Consider the following 23198-nt stretch of genomic DNA (forward strand, 5'->3'; position numbering starts at 1 on the left):
TGCTCTGGCTTTTCTTCAGCAGGAGTTGAGAGCTTGGCCACGGCTGTTTGCTTGTGTGGTGGCAAAGAAGGAGTGCTTAGGTGCCAGGAATTGTGTGACTCCTCCTTTGTCTCCCTCACCAGCCCTTTCTTTCTGCCCAGTGTGTGCATGGATCTGTGCACATGCAGCACATGTTCCATCCTTCTGTAGCTGGCTGGTAGGATTGTCTGAGGTTTAGGGAATGTGATGAACTCTCACCTTTAACAAAGACTCCCAGGCTCATGTGGCTTGGCTTTTCCCCTCTTTCAACATCTGTGTTTTCCCTTTGCCCTTTTTTCTATCTGGTGGTGCAAATGCATCTGTGGGAGAGAGGGGAGGATGCAGTTAGGACCATGTCCACCATCATTGAGTTTCCTGGTGCTGATGCTGTCACACTGTTTGGGTTCAGGCAGCACTGAGGATGCATGTATAAGTGCAGATACCCTAATGGATTCTCTTTAGATAGCATTTGATGAGCTCTTGCTTTGGGTCACATCCTGTGTGAAGCATTTTATGTGCATTGCTTTGGTTTTATTCACATAACAGCTGAGGAAACCACAGAGAGGTAAAATAACATGAAGCCATATAGGTAGTAGGGGCAGAAGTGGAATTCAAACCCAGCCAGTTACTCCAGAGCTGGCATTTGTACTACCACCATCTACAGCTTCCAGGCCCCACTTGGAGATAAGAGGCCATGTGAGTCAGTGAGTGAGGAGGGCAGGTGGCTGGAGATGGCATTTTCCATTAGAAGTGTGTGCCTAGAAACCTGTGCCATGTAGTCACCAGATTCCAAGAACAGACAGTGTAGACAGACACCCAGCTGTCTGCTACACACAGGGTGTCTAGTCATCTTGGGGTAGAGAAGCATCATGTGGGCATCTCGTTCTCTTCCTCATTGGGCTGTTTCCTCCCCACACATGTTGCCTGTTGCCTCACTGCAGGATGGAGCCATCTCACTTTCCCTGGCTCAGTCATTATCATCCTCAGGCTGAGGGCTTCCTCCCTGTGTGCAGGCCCATGACCATCTCCCGGAATGTTTGCTTTTCAGCCCTCAGCTGTGCATACGAAGGAGGAGGATATGTAATGGGATGGTGCAGAAGTTAAGACAATGATAAGAAGAAATTAGAAGTGAAGGAAAGGAAGCCTGTAGTGTCTAGAAAGAAAGTAGAATGTGTTATGTGTGCCTACCCCTTGCAGTGATGTGGCTCTGCTTTGTTTTCTTGGTCTTGCACAATGGTGTTTAAATGGGGTCTGGTGCTCTTTACCATTGCTGCTTCTTGTGAGGGTCCGGCTGCTTTGTCCCTTCATAAAGGTAGGCACCCACAAGAGACAGTGTTCTTCTGCCCAGTGATAACTGGTCTCTGGGCCCTGACTTTTGTTAAGTGTTTCAAGCCAACAGATTGTAAGGCGACCATCTAATGTTTTGGACCTAATTGACCCTGGACTCCTTTTCTCCTCTATGATGGGTGTAGTCCATTCTGTCTTGTTTTTAGGATGGTTTGGAGATAGGGGCAAGGAGGAGAGGCCGAGAAGACACCCTGGGCTGGGCTCTACAGTCCTCCAGCCAGCATCCTCATTTGCACTGAGAGAGTCTCAAAGACGAGTCTAGGCTAGAAAGCAGGAGTCCTTGAGCTACCTCCACTAGTGCTGCAAGCCACACACAATTTGGGGATGGAGATCATTTCCAAGGATTTCTGCCTATGGTTTCTTTTTCTCCAGATGCCCCAGGCAAATATGTTCTTACTGCTTCCTCATCCTCCCCAGGCTCTGGCCAGCTGGGCTGTGCCTTTACTTGTCTGCCTGTTCCTTTTCCAATGAAAGATTTCTTTTTCTGTTATTATTGCTGCTACTCTACTTAAATACAAAACCCATCCCTGATCAGTACAGAAAAAGTGGATAGGCAAAAAGAACATGAAAAGCACCACCATCTACCCAAAGAGAACCACGGCCAACACCTTGATGTATATCTTTCTGAGGCCTTCTGGATCTTTCTCATTGTATATGTGTGTTTTCCAACTTAAAAAAAAATCCTTAGCCGTTACCCATGTTGGCAGATACATTTCTTCACCATTGTTTGAAAACTTTACAGAATGTATTCAGTAAAAGCAACTTACACTTGTGCAAACAGTACATATATAAAAGAGCAAAGTCCATCTTCTAGGCCCTCTCTTTGAAGAGGACAAAGGGAATATATTAGGCAGCCGTATAAAATTTGTATTTATGATTTTTTAACTGATATAAAAAGAATCATTCCGTACTCATTGTGTTTTTGTTTGACTAAAAACAAAGTTTGGAATTGTTTCCAGATCCTTGTGGATGGATGTATCTTATTATAATTTTTTATCTGCTGTATCAAGTGGATGAAGTATAATTTATTTAACTAGTCCTCTGTCAATGGACACTAATGTTTTTAATTTTTTCTTGTTCAAAATGCTGCAGTGAGAATTCTTATGATAATTTGGAATATATTTGCTAGTACTCCTTTAGGGATGCTGCTTTGATAATATTAATTGTTGGACCAAAGAGAATGCGCATTTTTAAACATTCTGATGGAGTTGGGGGTGTATTCAATGTAGAACACTTAGCTGGCATGCACAACACCCTGGGTTCCATCCCTGGCACCATATAAATGAATGAATTTATAGACATTGCCGAATTTATAGACATTGCCAATTTTCTCTCTCAGTAAAACAAAGGAACCTTATTTTTAAGGCCAGTTCTGGATTTCTGAGAAGTCTTAAGCCTCTCTGGTGAGAGCAGGACTTTGGGAGGGGGCTGGAGCACCTTTGTTTCTCCAGGAGGCTGTTTAGGTCCCTGATTCCTGCAGTCCCTTCTGCTTTCTGTAGATCTGGTTTCCCTCTTAGAGTAATGCCCCTAGGTTTTTACTATGATATTTGTTCTGTGGTGGAAAAGAATGGGGTCCACATTTAGAGTCTGCCTGTTCAGATTCCTGCTTCCAAGTGACACTCTCCAGTCCTCCTGTGTAGCTGGTACCTGGGAAAGGGACCCTAGTATCTTATGCAGCCTATTTCTTATATATCATTATTATTGTTTCCAATGACTGCTTAATTTTTAACCTAAGAGGCCAGGGCCCAGGTTTATGGGGACTTTGCTATTTGGCCATGCACTAGGCTGTCAGCAGAGCTGGTGGGGAGGGATGTTAATGGGACTTCATTAATGAGATTGCAATTAAAATTCCTTGAACATGTTGTTTACATCAGTCTGCCAAAGTTGAGCTGAAACCCTCCAGCCATAGGATGGAAAAGCCATCGGATTTCATGTGCTCATGGAGACAAATTGGCTCCTCCCCCACAAAATTGATTGAGTCATTTGAGACCTTGGAATGAAGCAATTAAATTAAGAGCTGTATGAATGTTTGGCAAAGTCATTGACCTCTGACTCAGTGAGGATCTTCGTATAAAACTGCTGTCCCCAGCTTGGCATCAAGAAATGGTGGTGGTGGTGGTGGTGGTGGTGGTGGGAGGTTTTACCATTTTTGAACACTTGCTGGGGTGCACACACTTCACGGGCATTGACTCATTTTAGTCACCTAACTATAATGGGGCCTGTTATTTGCTCAGTCTACAGGTGAAGACACAGAAATGCAGAGAGGTTTAGTAACTTGCCCAAGATGACACAGCTCATGAGTGGCAGTGCCAAGGTTCATGGTGAGACTGTCTGACTCCAGAGGCCTGTGCTCTGAGCCCCTACTTACCTCCGCTCCTGCATTGGTCAGTGCAATCTGTCTGCTGCTAGTGATTGCCTCCCTCCTGCCTCCCTTTGATTTTTCCCTTCTATCTTGAAGCTGGAAAATGCAGCAGCAGTGCAGACACAGATAGCTTTTGGTGCTAGCTCTTCTCTTTTTGGTAATTTCAGGACACTTCCTTTGTTTCTTCTATTTTCTAGGTAAAGTTGCATCCATGGCACTGATAACTGGGCAGTTTTGATATAGCCCTTGGCTCTGTATGTGAGCATGAGGGAGAGGAAAGATGGGACAGTACATATAGTTCTGGATTCAAAATGGAAAAGAGAGTCAATATGGAAAGAAAGCTCATTTCCTTTCATCCCTGGGGAGGGTGGATATAATTATATTTAGTTTGAGGGCTGGTAGTTGTGGCCCTTCTGGAAAGAGGTCAAAGTAGGTCTCCTTTACTTCCCTGTGGCAGCAGAATCTTCTCCCTGAAGCAGAGAAACTGTGCGCCAGGAAAATAAAATATTGATTCAAGAAAGCTTGCCTCTACTCTCCAAAAATAGGATAATGAGGACCAGAAGAGATAGACTTATGGCAGTTCTATTTCATTTTTTTATCTTGCCAAATGTTTTAATTCTGTTTATGTGCTCACCTATATTCAGCTGAGTTCTCCTGTAGTTGTGACCAGTGGTTCAACTCAGAGGCACTCACACAAGTTCCCTGGGGCCACTGGCCCTGGGGATTATAGGGTTCATTTTATCTCTGCAGGTCAAAGAAATCACAAGTAGATTATTAGTTCCATTTGTTCTGGGCTGATAGCTTAGATGATCCAGATCAAAGGATTTGGTTTACTTCTTCCCATTAAGAGAAAGGAACAAGCTTGGGGCTAGCTTGGGAGGTAGCCTGAGTCTTAGACAGTCCTGAAGAATGTGAAGTTAAGTGCAGTAATTATTTCAGAGCTAGTGATTATTTCAGACATTGTATTGAACACTGAAAATTCAGCTTCCAACAAGACAGACATACCTTTTTGGGGATGCAGTCCCAAAAAGACTTCATATGGTAAGGCAGGTGATATGACAAATTATTATTTCCTGTTTTGGGGGATTTGGGAATATTGAATACCACTTTATGTAGCCTATTGGAGAAAGATATATTTATATATATATATATATATATATATATATATATATATATATATATATATATATATATATATATATATATATATTGTGGCACACTAAACATCACCTAGTCCTGAAAAAGAGGCTTGGGGAGTGGAAGGACAGAAGCCACACTCAAGGTGAAGCAACTGCAACTTTATTCAGCTGTGCTACATATTTATACAGTTTTCACACTAAGGAACATTTGTGCACCATATGGTATTTTAAGATATCATAAACAGAAACAAAGCAAAGAATAGTTTGCTTATGAACTCCTTACAATGTACCACCAAGTTTCCCAAGGACAGAATAACATCCCATTATCAAGAGAACATTACAAGGAAGAGCTATAATGAGAATCAGAGCTATGTTCCTCAAGGCACTGACATGACTAAACAGGCACATGTCCTTAAAGGAACCCTGCAGGAGCAGGCAGCTCCAATTAACTTGTTCCCACATTTGTAGCTCCTTACATGTCCCCCTTCTTTAAATTATTTAAATGAACCTCATGAGCAAATAATTATTGAGGATTGTTGGTACATTGATGTAAAATGCACTGCAAACAAGGTGGCAGACAAAGTAGAAATAGTATTTGAAAGAACAATCCAAGCACTGTCATTAGAAATACTTGTTTTAACCAAGTCCAAGGCAACCAAGATGTTAGCCATTGAAATAAATCCCATCCATCAGTGTCAGTTGTTTTCAGCTAATGCCTTCTATTTGTCCAGCTTTTCTTGAATTTCTTCACTATTATCACTTATATTAAAACAACACATTCCTTTAATTCTCTCACATCCTTGATGATGAAATAATAGAAAATAGTCAATGGCAGCACGGTTATCCAAAATAGCTTGCTGCAATTGCTTTTGTTCTCTATTAAGTAAGGCAATTGCCTGAGAAGTAGCATTAAGAACTTTAGCAAAATTACATCCTAAATGCTGCAATTGTCTTTGATTAAAAGGTCCAAATGCTAAAATTCCAACAAGAGATAAAATCATAGCCATGCCTTCAGCATTTGAAAGAAAAGTAACTTTATCATTACAAGACTCAGACACGGTTATAGATCTTACTATGAATATTATAAACAGCTTCTAATTGATGTTTATCAGGTAAAAAGGCAGCAAAGTGAGATAGACAACATTGACCAGTAAGATTGGCTAGAATTTAATTATAAGTATGGTTGCCACAAGTAAAAAACCACCCCAAAGGCAAATGTACATGACCATAATTAGCAACCATATTCTCAAAAGAATGACAAGGGAGAGAAGCAGACACTGATTTACATTTAGAACTGGTACAATTTTCTAAGCCAACACATTCACTATTATTTGCTATAATGACCCTTGGTGTTATTAATTCAACAGGACTTTTGGGCTTCTCATAAGAAGCAATGCCTCAATTGGCCATATCCTGGTACGTGATAGTCTTATTAATGGTAGAAAGGAATGTTAAGTCTTTAATGAAATCTGCAGGTTTGCATACTGGTTGCAAACATTGTCCCAACATATAATGCAAGTCTATATCCTGTTTCAAGCAGAAGGACATAGTATTGAGAAATAAAGCCAAAGACACTCAAAAATTTTTTGAAGTCAAATTGCGAGGAATCCCAATGGGCATAGCTGATGATACAGGAAGTAGTAAAGTAGTCAATATCAACTGTAGAGTAGGCAGCTGCATTCTTTCCAGGTGTTGGGATATAGCAAGTACATCATTCTGGTGGACCGGCATCCTGCAGGGCATCAAAGGTATTTTCCTTCTTGCAGGGATTCAAAGTCATCTGTTTGAATTTGGTTATTAGCTGAGGATCCTGCAGTGTGTACCAACCTTTCCAGGATTCACCTCAGACTTTGGGCATTCTGTGGAAATACACAAACATAACATCTACCCCATGTAAAAATGGGATCAGGACCTTGTCATCGATTAGTAAGTGAATCCTTCCACAGGACAGAAGGATATGAAGTAGATTCAGGACACCATAAGCATTGCACAGCAGAATATCCATTAGCATCCAAATTTAGAATATTGATTACAAAAAGAGCATGATCTAATAATGACTGTGAAGATCGCATACCTCCCATGAGTTCACTCTTCTGTTTCAGTAATTGATTTTTTAAAGTGCAATGTGCTCAGTCGACAATACCTTGTCCTCGAGGATTATACGGAATGCCAGTAACATGAGTAATAGAAAACGTTCTACAGAACACCTGGAAAGATTTACACGTATAAGCAGGGGCATTGTCAGTTTTTAATTGTTTAGGAATGCCTAAAAGAGAAAAACAATGTAATAAATGAGAAATAACATGCCTCACAGATTCACCTGACCTGGCCGTGGCTATATCAGTAGTTACATGTACAAATTGTAACTTACCAAAAGAGGCAACATGAGTTACATCCATCTGCCAAAGATGATTTGGCAATAAACCTCGAGGATTTATACCAAAGTGGGGCACAAGTAATAAAGGAGCACAATTACCACATGATTTTACAATATGGCGAGCCTGTTCTGAGAAATTGCTTATGTAGCACAGAGGCGTTCTGATGATGAACAGCATGTGATTTTAAAGCATCTTCCAATACAAAAATCATAGGTCTGGTTAGTTGATCTACAATAGCATTACCCATAGATGATGGTCCAGGTAAAGAAGTGTGAGATCTATTATGAAGAATACAACAAGGGAATGTTCTGACATTCAGTAAGTGTTGAATATGCACAAACAAGGACAATACCACAGTGTTATGAGCATTGCTATGAGGCATAGTTTCTAGCAAAGGAATAGCTTTTGCTACAAAATGACTATCAGTATACAAATTACAAAAGTCAGGACAATCCTGCAATGCACAAAATACAGCGAACAGTTCAGTTTCTTGTGGTGAAGAAAGGGAAGTTTGTTTAGTATAACATTTTCCATTAATAGAATATGAAGCAATTCCAGTATTAGATCCATCTGTAAAAATCAATGAAGCATTAGGAATAGGAGACTTTTAAACAATTTTTGGAAAAATGACTGGGTGAGAAGAACAGAATTGTAACAACTTATCTGGAGGATAATGACTGTCCAATGTGCCAGAAAAGTTTAATAAAACCAGGATCCAGGAATCTGAAGTTTGGTAGAGCCAATTAATTTGTTCTGAATTATATGGAAGATAACTAATGGTGGGATCTTATCCAATATATTGTTTACAAGCTTTGTGGCCTTGTTGAATAAGAGAATAAATCAAATCAGGATAAGTATTTAAAACCTTATTAGGCATAGATGAAAGATAAAACCACATTAAGGGCACTTGTTGATATAAAACACCTGTTGGAGAATGAGGAGTAGGTAAAATACATAAAGAAAAGTGTTGTGAATAATCAAAATACGGAATTGTAATGTTCTGTAAAGCCACATTAACCAAATCTAACACTGATTTCGTTACATCCGAAAGATTCCGCTGTGATGTAGGATCTGGATCTCCTTTAAGAGTATCAAATAAGAACTTTAATTGAGATGTAGTCAATTTACAATATGTCCTAATCCAATTGATGTCTCCTAGTAATTTTTGAAAGTCATTTAAAGTTTTTAAATGTGAAGTTGAATAGTAATTTTTTAGGTGAAAAACGATAAGGATAAAGGAAATAACCCAAATAAAAGAAAGGTGCATGATTCTGAATGTTTTCTTGTGCAATAACTAAGCCAAATACTGTTAATGATTCTTTTAAAGTTGCAAAACAACAAGACAAAATACTTTCATCATAATAGGCAAGAAGGATATCATCCATATAATGCATAATATATACTTGGGGAAACTTACTTCTAACTGCATGTAAAGCTTGATCAACAAATTTTTGACATAAAGTAGGACTGTTGGCTATACCTTGTGGTAAAACTTTCCATTGATAGTGTAACATAGGAACCTTATTATTAACAACAAGAAGACTAAAAGCAAATCTAATACAATCTTGCAGAGTGAGAGATATAGTATAAAAGCAATCTTTAAGATAAATAATAATCTTAAAATCTTAATAATAATAATAATAATCTTAATAATCTTAGGTATAGCCATAGGTGAAAGTAACCCTTGTTGTAAAGCCCCCATAGAGTGCATAGTAGCATTAACTTTGCATAAATCTTGTAATGGTCTCCATTTACCAGATTTCTTTTTAATAACAAAAATAGGAGAATTACAAAGAGATGTAGAAGGTTCTATATGTTCAGCCTGTAATTGTTCTTGCACCGATACATGAGATGCTTTTAATTTTTCTTTGGGAAGGGTCCATTGATGCACCCATTCAGGATCATTCGATTTCTATTGAATAGGATCAGCATGGATGGCAGGAAAATCAGTGATCCCTATGAAAAAGATGTTTGAATGACAAAATTTATATGTTATAGTACATCATGACCCCAAAGGGTAATAGATAAAGAAGGTAATACATAAAGCATAAAATACCAAGAATGTCCTTCAGAGTCTTTCCAAGAGAGATATTGAGAACTTTGTTCAGGATTAGAAGTTTTACCAATAACTGATAAATCTGTCACAGCTGGTTGAAGGGGCCATTGCTTTGGCCACCATTCTTTGCTGATAACAGAGACATTTGCCCCTGTATCAATTAATCCAGAAAATGTTTTTCCTTGAATACTTAAAGTCATAAGTGGTTTTTGTTGTTAAATAAGCAGAGAGAAATAGACATCAGAGGATTCAAAACCAGTAGCTCCTTGATGTTTGGATAATGTATGATTAAATTTAGTATGTACATATGGTAAAAGTAACATTTGTGCTATGCAGCTACCAGCATAAATGGTAGAAATTTTTGTAGGGAAAGTAACCATAATTTTTATCTCACCTTCATAATCAGAATCAATAACACCAGGCAGGACATGTAATCCGAAACAGTAACATTGCTTCTACCAACAATTAGGCCAAAAGTATTTTTAGGCAATAGTCCAAAAACTCCTGTAGGTATAAGTTGAACTCCCATATCAGGGGTGATAACAAAATATTTGGATGAACATAAATCCAGTCCTGCGCTTCCTGTGGAAGCTCGAATGAGGGAAGAAATGGAGCTGCCTTGGTTTTTATTGCCCCAAAGTAATTTTTTGTGGCCTGGGGTTGGCCCCTCCTCACATTTCCCAAAATAAGGGCATTACCAGAAGCATCAAATTTGGATTTACAATCTCTTGCCTAATGCCTACCCTTTTTACACTGTGGACAAACATCCAGTTCTTTTGATTGAGAAGAATTTTGCTTAGGACATTGAAAACTTTTATGACGGGGACTGTTACATTTAAAGCAATTGCCTGAGTGTTGTCTTTTATTCACTGCCATTACTTCAGCTATACTTTTGCCTTGCAGGGCTGCAGCAAGAGTTACTCCCTGCAAGTATGAAGTGCCTATATCAGCACATAACCTTACATAGTCAGATAAGGTATCTTTCTTCTTCCAAGGTCTAATAGCAGTCTGGCATGCAGTATTGGCATTTTCATATGCTAGCTGCCAAGCCAATAGCATTCCCGCATCAGCATCACTTATTAATTTGCTGATAGCATCCAGTAATCTACCAACAAAGTCTTGATAAGGTTCATCAGACACCTGCCTAATTTGAGAAAGTTTCTGAGTTTTTCTATTGGAAGAAGGTAATCGCTTCCAGTCTGCTTGAGCTGCAGAGTTAATTTGAGCATAGGCTCCAGGAGGATATTGAAATTGATTTTGAACATAAGTAAATTGGCCTTCCCCAGTGAGTATCTCATAATTAACATTATTATTTTCCGCTCTATTGTGTTCAGCAGTTTCATGACAATGTTCTGCAAATTCAGATTTCCATAAAATATAGTTGCCGCCGGAAAGACAAGCTTTAGCCAATTGTTTCCAATCTTCTGGAGGAAGGGCGTCAGAAGCCAAAGATTGAAGAATAGCTTCAGTAAAAAGAGCAGTTGGACCATACTGAGAACAAGCGGTTTTTAGGTATCTAATTGTTTAAGAGTTAAAGTAATATATTGTTGTTGGCCCTGGGCATTAACCAAAATAGGATAACAAGTAAACTCTGAAACATCTTCCCCATTCAATTTTGCCACCCCTATAACTCGCTGCAAAGGAGATTGCTCAATAGGCAAATTATTTTTATCTAAGGCAGGCAGGGGAAGAGAGGAAAACCCAGCACACACATTATGCTGTGGGTTTTTTGCTAAATTGTCAAATTTAGTTTTTAAGCAGCCAATAAAGTAGTAACATATCTAAGAACAGGATCAGACAACACAGAGGAAGGATCTTTAGATAGTGGAGAAGGACAAGAATTGGAACTCACAAAAGGGTTAGTCAAGTGGGTTATGAACTCCCATTTTTACCCCAAATAACCCACTTGAATCAAATGTATGGAAGATGATATGTCATGAGCTTTGTAATGTTTTGAACAACCAATAAAAAAAAAGGGGTTAGTCTAAGAGATGTTAGTTGTATTAACAGTATCATCCTGTTTTACGATTTCTGCTATAAAAATTTCATTATCATCTTGTCTAATATGATTTAATTCAGGTTGATAATCAGGGGGAAGAGGAGCAGATGGTTCAGTGACCAATTTCTCTCCAACTTGTGCCCATTTTTTACTTTCATGCACAGGATCCAAGCTGTATCGAATTAAGGTCCACAAAGAGAAAGTATCAATTGGCACCTTCTTTGGACCAAATGTAATATAATATACATTCAATTCTTTTTCAACTTTCTCCCAGGCAGACAAATATATTGTCCCTTCCTCTGGAAACCAAGGACAAACCTCCTCTATAAACGTTAAAAAATGTTCAAGCTAGGAAGAAGAAACATTCATTTTTTGAGCAGCAAGTAAACTTTTTAAGACTTGTATAAACAAGCCCCAGCTATTGCTGTTACCCATTTTTAACTTCCACAATAACTAATGACTATTCACCTATCAAATACTCACTTGGATGTCCTCTCTATTGGGTGAAGTCCCCTTTTCTACTATCTGTTTAACTCCGATTCGCGATCCCCGGTTTTTGGTACCACTTGTGGCACGCTAGACACCACCTAGTCCTGAAAAAGAGGCTTGGGGAGTGGAAGGACAGAAGCCACACTCAAGGTGAAGCAACTGCAACTTTATTCAGCCATGCTGCATATTTATACAGTTTTCACACTAAGAAACATTTGTGCACCATATGGTATTTTAAGATATCATAAACAGAAACAAAGCAAAGAATAGTTTACTTAAGAACTCCTTACAATGTACCACCAAGTTTCCCAAGGACACAATGACATCCCATTATCAAGAGAACATTACAAGGAAGAGCTATAATGAAAATCAGAGCTATGTTCCTCAAGGCACTGACCTGACTAAACAGACACATATCCTTAAAGGAACCCTGCAGTAGCAGGCAGCTCTGATTAACTCATTCCCAGACAAGCAGCTCCTCACATTTATTTATATATGTATATGTGTGTGTGTGTGTGTGTGTGTGTATATATATATATATATATATATATATATATATATATATATATATATGTGTGTGTGTGTGTGTGTGTGTACACACACACACACACACACACATACACACACATACACATACCAGCGATTGAACTCAGGGGTGCTTAACCATTGAGCAACATCTCCAGTCTTTGTTATATTTTCTTTAGAGACAGGGTTTTGCTGAGTTGCTCAGGGCCTCAGTTGCTGAGGCTGGTCTCCAACTTGTGATCCTCCTGCCTCAGCCTTCTGAGTCACTGGGATTATAGGTGTGTGCCACCATGCCCCGTGAGAAAGATCTAAGTGATAGGTTAGGTCTGACTTTGGAACATAGGACTGACTCCAGAATGCTTAGAACATCTTTCTCTTTCTCTCTAGCACCCCTGAGAAGAATTCTTAGGATTTTATGGTTTCTATATTGAGCTTTACCCCAAAGTCTTGCTCAGGACTAGTTTTTATGATCTTAGGGATTAAGGTACTCATCAGAATATTTGTTATGATCAGATAGCCTTGGTTTCAAGACCTGGCTCTACCTTTTACTATTATGTAAGCTTCTGTTTCTCCATCTGTAAAATGGGGATGTTGATATGCACTTCAATAGTGTGTGGTAGCTACTATTAGGAGATGCCTCAACCTCCTCTACCTAGGCCTCCAGAGAAATCTTTTTCTGGGATGTGACCAGTTTTCTCATCCTTTTAACACTGGAAGTGTGTGTGTGTGTGTGTGTGTGTGTGTGTGTGTGTGTGTGTTGCATGGTGGGGGAAAAGACTGGAAGTTACATGTTGGCTCTTTCTCTTCTCTATAATTTCTCATTCTAATGGAAAGGAGCACACACATGATGCTTCATGAACTAGGATTTAGAACTAAAACTTTTTAGTTAAAGTCTAGCTAGTTAAGCCTCTTAACTAGAACCCTTAGTTAATTAACACTTTTTCCCTCTTTTTCTAGTCTTGGTTAAGGAAGAAGAAGCAAAAAGATAAGAAAAGTTAGTTTATTACTGGAGCGCTCCTCTGTAAGGAGCTAGCCTGTGGTTAAAGAATGCCTTGCCTCTTGGGCATTTGGCTCTTCCCTGTGATCTAGCCTTGCCTGTCTCTCCATTGCAAATCCTGGCGCCTGGCACAGGTCCTATACTCAGTGAGTGCTCAGTAAACCTTTGTTAAGAGACTGACGTAGTATAGTGTAGGTGTTCACTAGATTCCACTACTGCTGTCCTCTACATGTGCTCTGAATTTTCCTGCTTCTCTGTTTTTGTTTCTACTTGAAGTGCTTCTACCTGTTATGACCTTGTGGACTTCGGGTTGGGAATATTGATGCCTTGCCTTATCTTCTTATGAGCCAGGAGGCCCCGCGTGGGTATCAGGTTGTTTTTCTTCTTTTTTGAAGCAATGCTGCATTTTCTACATCAGGCATTAAAAGTTATCTAGTATTTACAATAGTTTTAATAAATATTAGTTTTATATATTTGCTTATTAGCCTATAATACTTTTATGAGATATATACTATAATTAGTGCCACTTAGTAGGTGAGAAAACTGCTGCCAGAGGAACTTGAATAACTTGCATTACAAAGAAAGCTTGTTGAACTCAATGGAATTAAACTTGGTTGGTAAGACATTGCAGGTCCACAAGCTTTTAGTACTAGAGGATGTCTTGATGCTATGGAAAAACTTTTCTGTTAGAGAAATGCTTCCCTCAGAACTGGAATTTGAAACAGAAACATGGGTTGGTAATAGTCATCCTTTGTTTCTAAAGAGTTTCTTTTTTAAAAAATGTTTTAATTTTATTTATTCTAATTAGTTATAAATGATACCAGAATGTTATTCAATTCAAATTACACAAATAGAGCACAATTTTTCATATCTCTGCTTGAACACAAAGTAGAGTCACACCATTTGTATTTTTAAACATGTGCATGAGTTCACTGTCTCATTCCACCATCTTTTCTATCCCCATGCCCATTTTCTCTCCCCTGACTTTGCCCTATCTAAAGTTCATCTGTTCCTCCCATGCTCCCGCCCGGCCACTGATTCATCCCCATTATGAATCAGCATCCTCATATCAGACAAGACATTCAGCATTTGCTTTTGGGGATTGGCTTACTTCACTTAGCATTATATTCTCCAACTCTATCCATTTACAAATGCCATGATTTTCTTATCTTTTAATGCTGACCAATATTCCATCATGTATATATATGCCACATTTTCTTTATCCATTTTGAAGGGCATCTAGGTTGGATCCACAATTTAGCTATTATGAATTGTGCTGTTATAAACATTGATGAGGCTGTGTCCCTGAAGTATGCTGTTTTTAATTTCTTTGGGTATGGACCTAGGAGTGGGATAGCTGGGTCAAATGGTGGTTCCATTCCCAGCTTCCCAAGGAAACTCCCTACTGCTTTCCAGATTGGCTGTACCATTTTGCAGTCCAACCAGCAATGTAAAAGTGTGCCTTTTTCCACACATACTCACCAACACTTATTGTTGTTTATATTCTTAATATCTGCCATTCTGACTGGAGTGGAATGAAATCTTAGTTTTGATTTGCATTTCTCTAATTGCTAGAGACATTGAGCATTTTTTAATATATTTGTTGATTGATTTTATATCTTCTTCTGATAAGTGTCTGTTCAGCCATGCTAATGAAGAGAAGTACAAAGAAAACTCAAATTACTAACGTGATAAAAAAGGTAAATATCAAAACAGACACTGCAGAAATACAGAAGATAACCAGAAATTGTTTTGAAAACTTGTACTCCTATAAAATAGAAAGTATCGATGGCATCGACAAAATTCTAGAATCATATGATTTGCCCAAATTGAATAGGCAAATGATTTGCCCAAATGATACACACAATTGAAAGAGATAAATTTCAAGTGATGAAATAGAAGACACCATCAGACGCCTACCAACTGAGAAAAACTCAGGAACAGATGGATACACAACTGAGTTCTACAACACCTTTAAAGAAGAACTAATACCAATATTCTTCAAATTATTTCATGAGATAGAAAAAAAGGAGCATTTCCAAACTCATTCTATGAGGCCAGTATCAACTGATTCCAATATCAGGCAAAGAAACAGCAAAGAAAGAAAACTTCAGACTATATCTCTAATGAACATAGATGCAAAAATTCTCAATAAACTTCTGGCAAATTAAGTACAAAAATATATCAAAAAGATAGTGTACCATGATTAAGTGGGGTTTATCCCAAGGATGGCTCAACATATGGAAATCAATAAATATAATTCATCATCTCAATACATAAGAAACATGTGATCATCTCAATAGATACAGAAAAAGCACTTGACAAAATACAGCACTCTTTCATGTTCAAAACACTAGAAAAACTAAGGATAACAGGAACATATCTAAACATCATAAAGGCTATCTATGCTAAGCCCCAGGCCAACATAATTCTATATGGAGAAAACCTGAAAGCATTCCCTCTAAAAATTGGAACAAGACAGGGATGCCCTCTTTCGCCTCTTATGTTTAACATAATTCTTGAAATACTGGCCAGAGAAATTAAACGAAAGAAATTAAAGGGATACGTATAGGAAAAGAAGAACACAAATTAGCACTATTTGCTGACAATATGATTCTATACCTAGAAGGCCCAAAAAACTCCACCAGTAAACTTCTAGAACTAGTAAATGAATTCAGTAAAGTAGCAGGATATAAAATCAACACCCATAAATCAAAGGCATTTCTGTATATCAGTGACAAATCCTCTAAAACGGAAATAAGGAAAACTACCCTATTTACAATAGCATCAAAAAATAAAATAAAATACTTGAGAATCAACTTAATGAAAAAGGAGAAAGACCTCAACAATGAAAACTACAGATTGCTAAAGAAAGAAATTAAAGAAGACCTTAGAAGATGGAAAGATCTACCTTGCTCTTAGGCAGAATTAATATTGTCAAAATGACCATACTTCCGAAAGCACTATATAGATCAAATGCAATTCCAATCTTAAGAGCTTCTTAAAGATTCCAAAGTGAACAAACAACATATAGTCTCATCTTTGAACTTCAAGTGAACAATCTCAAGACATAGGTCATGTGTTCTTCCATTTTATGGATGAAGAAGACAAGGTGTGGAAAGAAGTGACCATAGGAGGTCACTTAGCGAGCTTTTCTCTTAGCCAAAGCTCTTCACCGTGTTCTCCATTAGTACAATCAAGGCAAAGTAAAATGAACAAAAAACCAAGTAATTGTTAAAAGTAGATGACGACGCTCAGGGAAGTATCTTCTGGAAGCATAATAAATACTATCTGGGAAGCAGCTGTTAAGAGAGATGAGTAATAATCTTCTACCAGAATCCTCTTCCCTGAAAATCAAGGGCAATCCTATGGGGTGTGTGTGTGTGTGTGTGTGTGTGTGTGTGTGTGTGTGTGTGACTGTCTCTCTCTCTTTTCTCTCTCCTCTCTTTCCCATATTTCCTCCGCACCCACCCCCCTACACTCAAGATCAGACCCAAGGACTCATATATGCTAGACAAGTCTTCTAACACTGAGCTATATTCCCAGCCCTATCTATCTATCTATCTATCTATCTATCTATCTATCTATCTATCTATCTATCTATCTATTTAGTGAGACAGTGTCTTATTCAGTGGCCCAGGCTGGCCCTGAACTTGCAATCCTCCTGACTCAGCTTCCCAAGTAGCTGGGATTATAGGTTTGTGCCTGGCTCTGTTGTTTCTTAAGTGTTGCTAACAGAAAGGGGACTCTGGCCAAAAATTTAGGGGCTCCACCTTGACTCTTTAGACTTAAAAGAGAAAAGAAGATGGTGTTTTCCTCCCTCTTCTTATTTCCATCTTTCCTTTTCAATCCACCTTTACTTAATTAATTTTAATTAGTTTTAATCTTTGAGTGGTATAGCATTACATATATTCTGCGACCTTTACAGGAAGGTTTCTTCCAATTTTGGCACAAGTGATGCCAGTGGTCATTTCCATGAGCACCAGTTACTTTTCCCCGGATTACTCTGGTTTTGGTCAGTTTCCCTCAGGAGTCACGGTGTTGTTCTTTGCTTTGTATACATAACTTCATCCCTTGTCCAAGTAGAATGTGTTTCATCTTGGGCATAAACATCTTCAATTTTAAGAACAGCTATCTGCTCACTTTGTTTCCAGAAACTGTGCTCATGGCCAATAAAAGTGGCCTTGCATGGAGGCCCTCCAGATGCATTTGCCTTGAATATGCCCTCTTCCTAGCAGATCATACAGACTCTAAGAGCAGTGAGATTACTTCTTTGATCCCTTTCTTGGTTGCTTCCTGTTCATGCTCTGCAAATTTCTGGGTTCATGGGCACCAACTTCGGATGAGAGGCTACTGACATTGATTCCCTTATTGCATGCTCCCTACCAGATACTGCATCTCAGGAGGATTTCAGGGGATGGTTCTCTATGAACAAAGAAGCAGGCGACTCTGAAAAGAAGGGACCTAGATTAAATCTGTCAGGCCCACAAAGCTAGAGATAAAAAGATGTGAAAGATGATTAATTTCTGCCTTCATTTAGCTCTAAGGCTTTCTGGGTTTTTCCTCATACCACCTAGAATATGCATTTCTGCATATCCATTGTCTTTCTTTTCAAAATTCAAGCCCATCTACTTTGGGCTTTATGAGCTTGTAAGGAGAAAAACTTTTTTTCCCCACAACATAGAACTTACTTTCTTATCTCTTCCTGTTTTCTTCACTATTTTTCCTCTTCAAATGATAGTTCTTTACTCAACCAAACACAAACATGGGAAGGCCAGATGTGGCTCTGGACCAGATAGGTTACTGCAGCGTGCAGGGCTCTCCTCTGTACCTGAAAGCTATAGGCTTTCCTGCTGACTTACAGAAGCAAAGACCAGCTTCCTACCCTGCTGATGCTGGCAGTCGTTTCCCTTTATGAAGAATCTGACCTTTATGTTGGGTTTAGTGGCATACCTGTAGTCCTAGTGACTTTGGAGGCTGAGGAAGGAGGATTTCAAGTTGGAGGTCCGTCATAGCAACTAGCGAGACCTGTCTCAAAATAAAATAGAATAAAATAAAATAAAAATCAAAGTAAGAGTGTGGTTCAATGGTACAGCACTTGTCTAGCATACATGAGGCCCTGGGTTCTATCCTCAACACCATGAAAAGAAAGAATCTGACTTTTAGGTTTTTCGTGTTATGTACAAACATAGTCCCAAGTTCCAGGATGGACAGGTTTTAATAGTGTTGACAGAGATCATTAGGCTTGCAAGGAGCAAGTTGAGGCTCTTTAAAAAATTAGACTGTGTGTTTTAATGAGAACTACAGGTTAGTATTTCTTTGTATAATACACTTAAAATGTGCTGCACTGCATGTCAGGAGCCAGATTGTAGCATTTTATGTTCTGGTAGGGACTGTGTCCTCATCTTCCAGGATCATTAGTGCTGTATGCTCTTCTGTCTGAATTTCTAGCTTTGGCTGAGGGGTGCAGGCTGCTGGTTGTGGGATGTAGGCTAGAAAGCCTTGACCAGTCGGCTGGGCTTTAGTGATTGCTGTGAGACGTGTTATCTGGTGACCAAGTAGGTACTTTTCATTGTCTAGGCTGAGCTCTGGGCAGCCTTGCCATCTTCTGAGGTCAGTTGCCAGCTTCTTAGCCTGCAGGTGGTTATTTGGCCGGGATCCTGCCTCTGTGTTCCTCTTTTGACTTTTCTTTGGAGAGAGCAACTCCATAATCACCTATGTGCAGAATACCATAGAACTATGAGCAAAAATTTACCACTATGGCCCACTGTTCTCCAGGCACATTTTGCAAATTATTTAAAGATGAAGTTTGTATTGTGATAAGTTCATAGAGATGTAAAATGTATGCAGCTCAGCACTTTACAAAGTAAAATGTCCACATAACTAGCAACCACATCAAGAAGCAGATCCAGGTTTCCTTTCTTCTCAGTACATCAGGCCCAGAAAGGGTAATTACTTCTCTATCCTAGGTGAGTTTTGCCAGTTCTGGAACTTTATATAATTGTAATAATGGAATACAAATACTTTTGTATTTGATTTCTTTTTTCCAGCATACTGTTCAGCATATCTCTTTTAGTCTCCACAGTGACTTGCAAGGCAGAAGTTATTGTCTCTGTTTTGCAGAGGAGGAAAGAAACTAAAGTTTAGTGAGGGACATAATTTATTAGCAACAGATAGCTCTGTGATTTGAAACTGTGTCTCCCTTTTAAGACCCTGCCCTTCTTCAGTGCAGCACCCTGATAGGAGGAAACAGGGATGAATAACACCTAGTGCTTACTCTTCTGTAGCTCCTCTTTGGGTGGGAAACATACTGGAAATATGTATAAATCTATAGTATGTGACTGAAAGAAGTTATTGCTTATAATCAAAGATCAAGGAAAACACCTTGGAGTATTTTACTCCCAGTTGTTGGGTAGGAAAGGAATCATGGAAAAGAAAATATCTGAGCTCAAATTTGGAACGTGAATTTAGGATTTTGGAAAGCCATTCATCTTGGAGGGATAGTAGGAATAAAGACATAGAAGTCAGGATGCTTATTGTACTTGGGAGAGGGAATACCCTGGGTAATGAGAATTGAGGATATTTGAAGAGGGGATTTTGGGAGATGAGGCTGATTATGGAGTAGGGGTCTGTAAAGAGGGAACATTCTTCTTTAGTTTCAGTATTTTTCAACTGTGTCCCATTAAACCACAATATTGAAAGGTGTTTATAAGTGCCCTCTCACAGTTAGCTGGGGAATATTTGGGAAAGTATTTGGTCACTTTCTGCCTCATTTTGTCATTTTGTAAGTGAACAACCTAGCTCTTCTGCATGGCATTTGTGAATATGAGATGAAGCAACTACAAGAAAGAGCTCTTAGGTGTTATACAAAACCTTGAGATAATGGTGTTGTCAGATAGATACATGAAATTAGGTAGGTTTCAAGGGGGCGGGGGAACCTTCAGACCAGGACATCTCCAAGCTAGTACTTTAACAATTGGCTGTCCATAAAACAAGTAAATAAACAAATAAAGAACAGAGTAAAATCTAAAAGCTCTGATTCATTTGATGATTCACTTGCTGATTGTCACAGTGTAAATATATTCACCAAGGTTGATTTCAAGCCACCAGTGTAATGTCAATAAACCCTCAGTTGGGAAGACACATGCACAATGAGCTTCAACTGCCCACCATTGTCCCTGTGTTGTATGTGACTGTGAGGTGGGAATATGGCTACTGTAGCTCTTGTAAGCTTTCCTTTAAGAAACAAAACCAGGAGGCTCTCAAAATCATTCTTGTGTCTACAAGTGCCATCTTCTTGATTTAAAAACATGTAGCAGATTGGGCCAGTGTTATTGCCTCAATCCCTGGGAAAGTAGCAGTATCCTCAGGGTTGATGTCCCAGGAGGATGTGGAGGGCTTCATTGGTTTTATAGAATTAAGAATTTGGTTTCCCAATTCAGCAGTCTGCTCAGGGTGTTCAACTAATTCTGCCTCTTAGAGGCACTATTGCATAACATTTGAACCTTGTTTTTTGGGGTTAGAACTGAATTCACAGCCCAGATCCACTACTTCCTGCTGGTGTGACCTTGAACAACTAGCTATCTCTTTGAGGCTATTTCCTCGTCTGTAAAATGTGAACAGTAACTTCTTCATAGAATTATTTTTGTGGATTAAATGAGATCACGAATGTAAAAATGTCTAGCATTGTATGTGTTATTGATAAGATTAGTTCTCCTTAAATCTTGACTTACAAATAAGGTCCTGCAGGACCTAGTTCCCCCATCTCATTTGTCAAACTTAGCGTCTCCCCCATTTTGATAGCAGTCACCCTTATCTTGACCCCTCACCTTGCCGAATCATTAATCACCCTGCCTTTTTAACTTGAGTTCCCCTTCTTGATTTTTAAAGAACATTTTGAAAGCTAGAATCCCTCATTTTTATCTTTTTTATTTTTAAAATTTATTTTAATTAGTTATGCATGACAGTAGTATTGTGCACTTTATATTTTATATATAAATGGGGTATAATTTCTCATTTTTTTCTGATTATACATGTTGTAGAATCATATTGGTTATGCAGTCATATATGTACATAGGGTAATAATGTCTGCTTCATTCTACTATCCTTCCTATCCTCATATTCCTTCCCTTCCCTTCATTCCCATCTACCTAAAATAACTCTTATTTTCCCCTGGCACATGCCCACTCCCCACCCCCATTGTGAATTAGCATCCACATATCAGCTCCAACCTGCCTTTGCTGCTTGTCTAACCAGAAGTTAGGGTGGAAGGATCCAGTTAATCTGTTGTCCTCTGGACAAGTCTTGTGCTTATAGCAGAAGTATGGTGATCTGGGAACTGTAAAGTCTTTTTCTATGACTCTTCTACAACCTTGTAGCACCCAAGAAATTGTGAGTGAGGAAATGAAATTATTTCTTTGTTTGAAAGTGAAACCCCAAGCCTGCCTTGTGGGTAGCTGATTATTTTCTCATGGGTTCCATGAAAGGTATTATCATTTGAGAGAACATCATCCTGCCCTGCTTAGATTTTAGAGCAGGAGTTAACAAATTTTTCCAAAAAAGGTCCAGATAGTGAATATTTTAGTTTTGTGGGTTAACAGATTCTTGGATTTGCTGTTGTAGCAAGAAAACAGCCCATATGGTCTGTAAACACATGACTATGGTCATGTTTCAGTATAATTTTATTTACCAAAACAGGTGCAGGATTTGGCTCCTGGGCTGTAATATGTCAACCCATGCTAGTAGACACTTGAGAGGCAGCTAAAGTGTGAGCATTAGAGCTGGGTTTGTTCTGCCTCTTTTCTAGCTCTGGGACTTGGGCAAATCACTTTATAAAGGTTAAGAGAAACTAGTCATTGGATTATCATGAGAATCCAGGAAGATAATGTCTACAAAGAGTCCTTTATGGGAAGGGCTATTGGAAATGACATTGGATACTTTGAAGGCAAGCTATTTAAATGTTTATTTGCTTGTTTCTTTTTCAAACATGAAATATAAATGAATATATATATATATATATATATATATATATATATATATATATATATATATATATATATATACACACATACATACATATATGGCCTTCTCTAGCTGCTAGAAGGTCACTGCTATTGCTGACTGCTGTGACTTTTCATGGCTGAGTAGGTAAATAGTGCAACTAAGTAAAACCTGTTAGACTAGTCAAGCCAAAAATGGAGATAAGATTAAATATCGACTATGGTAGACTCAGCTTTCTTTTTAGGTTTTATAGCAATGATTAAGCTGGTCAATGGGGTAAGAATGTGATCAATAAATCAACCCTACTACTCAAGGACTTGTACTTCATTGTTCAGCAAAGTTTTGTTGGCCAGACACTTGGAGCTTTACTTGGCAGTGTGTGGGAAGGAGGCCCCCCAGAGACAGAGCAAATACCCTTCTCCTCCTACAAAAGCTCTTAGTCTGGTGGAGAGGAGTGGGAAGAAGTGTGGATAACCACATGCAAGGCAGAATATTAATGTGGCCACCCATCTCCTCTTTCAGAAAGGCCAACTTCTCCATCAGCCTCCAGCTCTGCCCTCCCCGCCAAGGTTCCAGCCCCGAGTTCCCAGTCATGCTCTCTGCTGTAGCCTGTGAAGGTCCCACTCTGCTTCCTACTGACTTATTAAGAACTCATGTGTCCATTTATTCATTAAAATAGTATTTGAGTATATATTATGTGCCAGCAAATAGGACAAGGTCCCTGTTCTCATGGATCTTTTAATAAAGGACTGGTGGGTAAAACACATTGACAAAACAATGCTATGAGGGTAAGGACCATAATTGTAGGAAAGTTTGTATTTTGAAATGTTCTAGGCAAGGAGGATTTCCATGGTGTTTATATGCTTATATCAAGATATAGGTTAATTT

The 23198-nt window shown here is 38.8% G+C and overlaps 1 protein-coding gene across 1 annotated transcript in view; it reads left to right on the plus strand.

Annotated features, from left to right (window-relative positions):
• The window catches only part of LOC143389273 (KAT8 regulatory NSL complex subunit 3-like), a 96760-nt gene that overhangs the window by 70022 nt on the left and 3540 nt on the right, over nt 1-23198 (plus strand).

The sequence above is a fragment of the Callospermophilus lateralis genome, unplaced genomic scaffold (assembly GCF_048772815.1).
Source record: "Callospermophilus lateralis isolate mCalLat2 unplaced genomic scaffold, mCalLat2.hap1 Scaffold_83, whole genome shotgun sequence".
NCBI lineage: Eukaryota > Metazoa > Chordata > Mammalia > Rodentia > Sciuridae > Callospermophilus > Callospermophilus lateralis.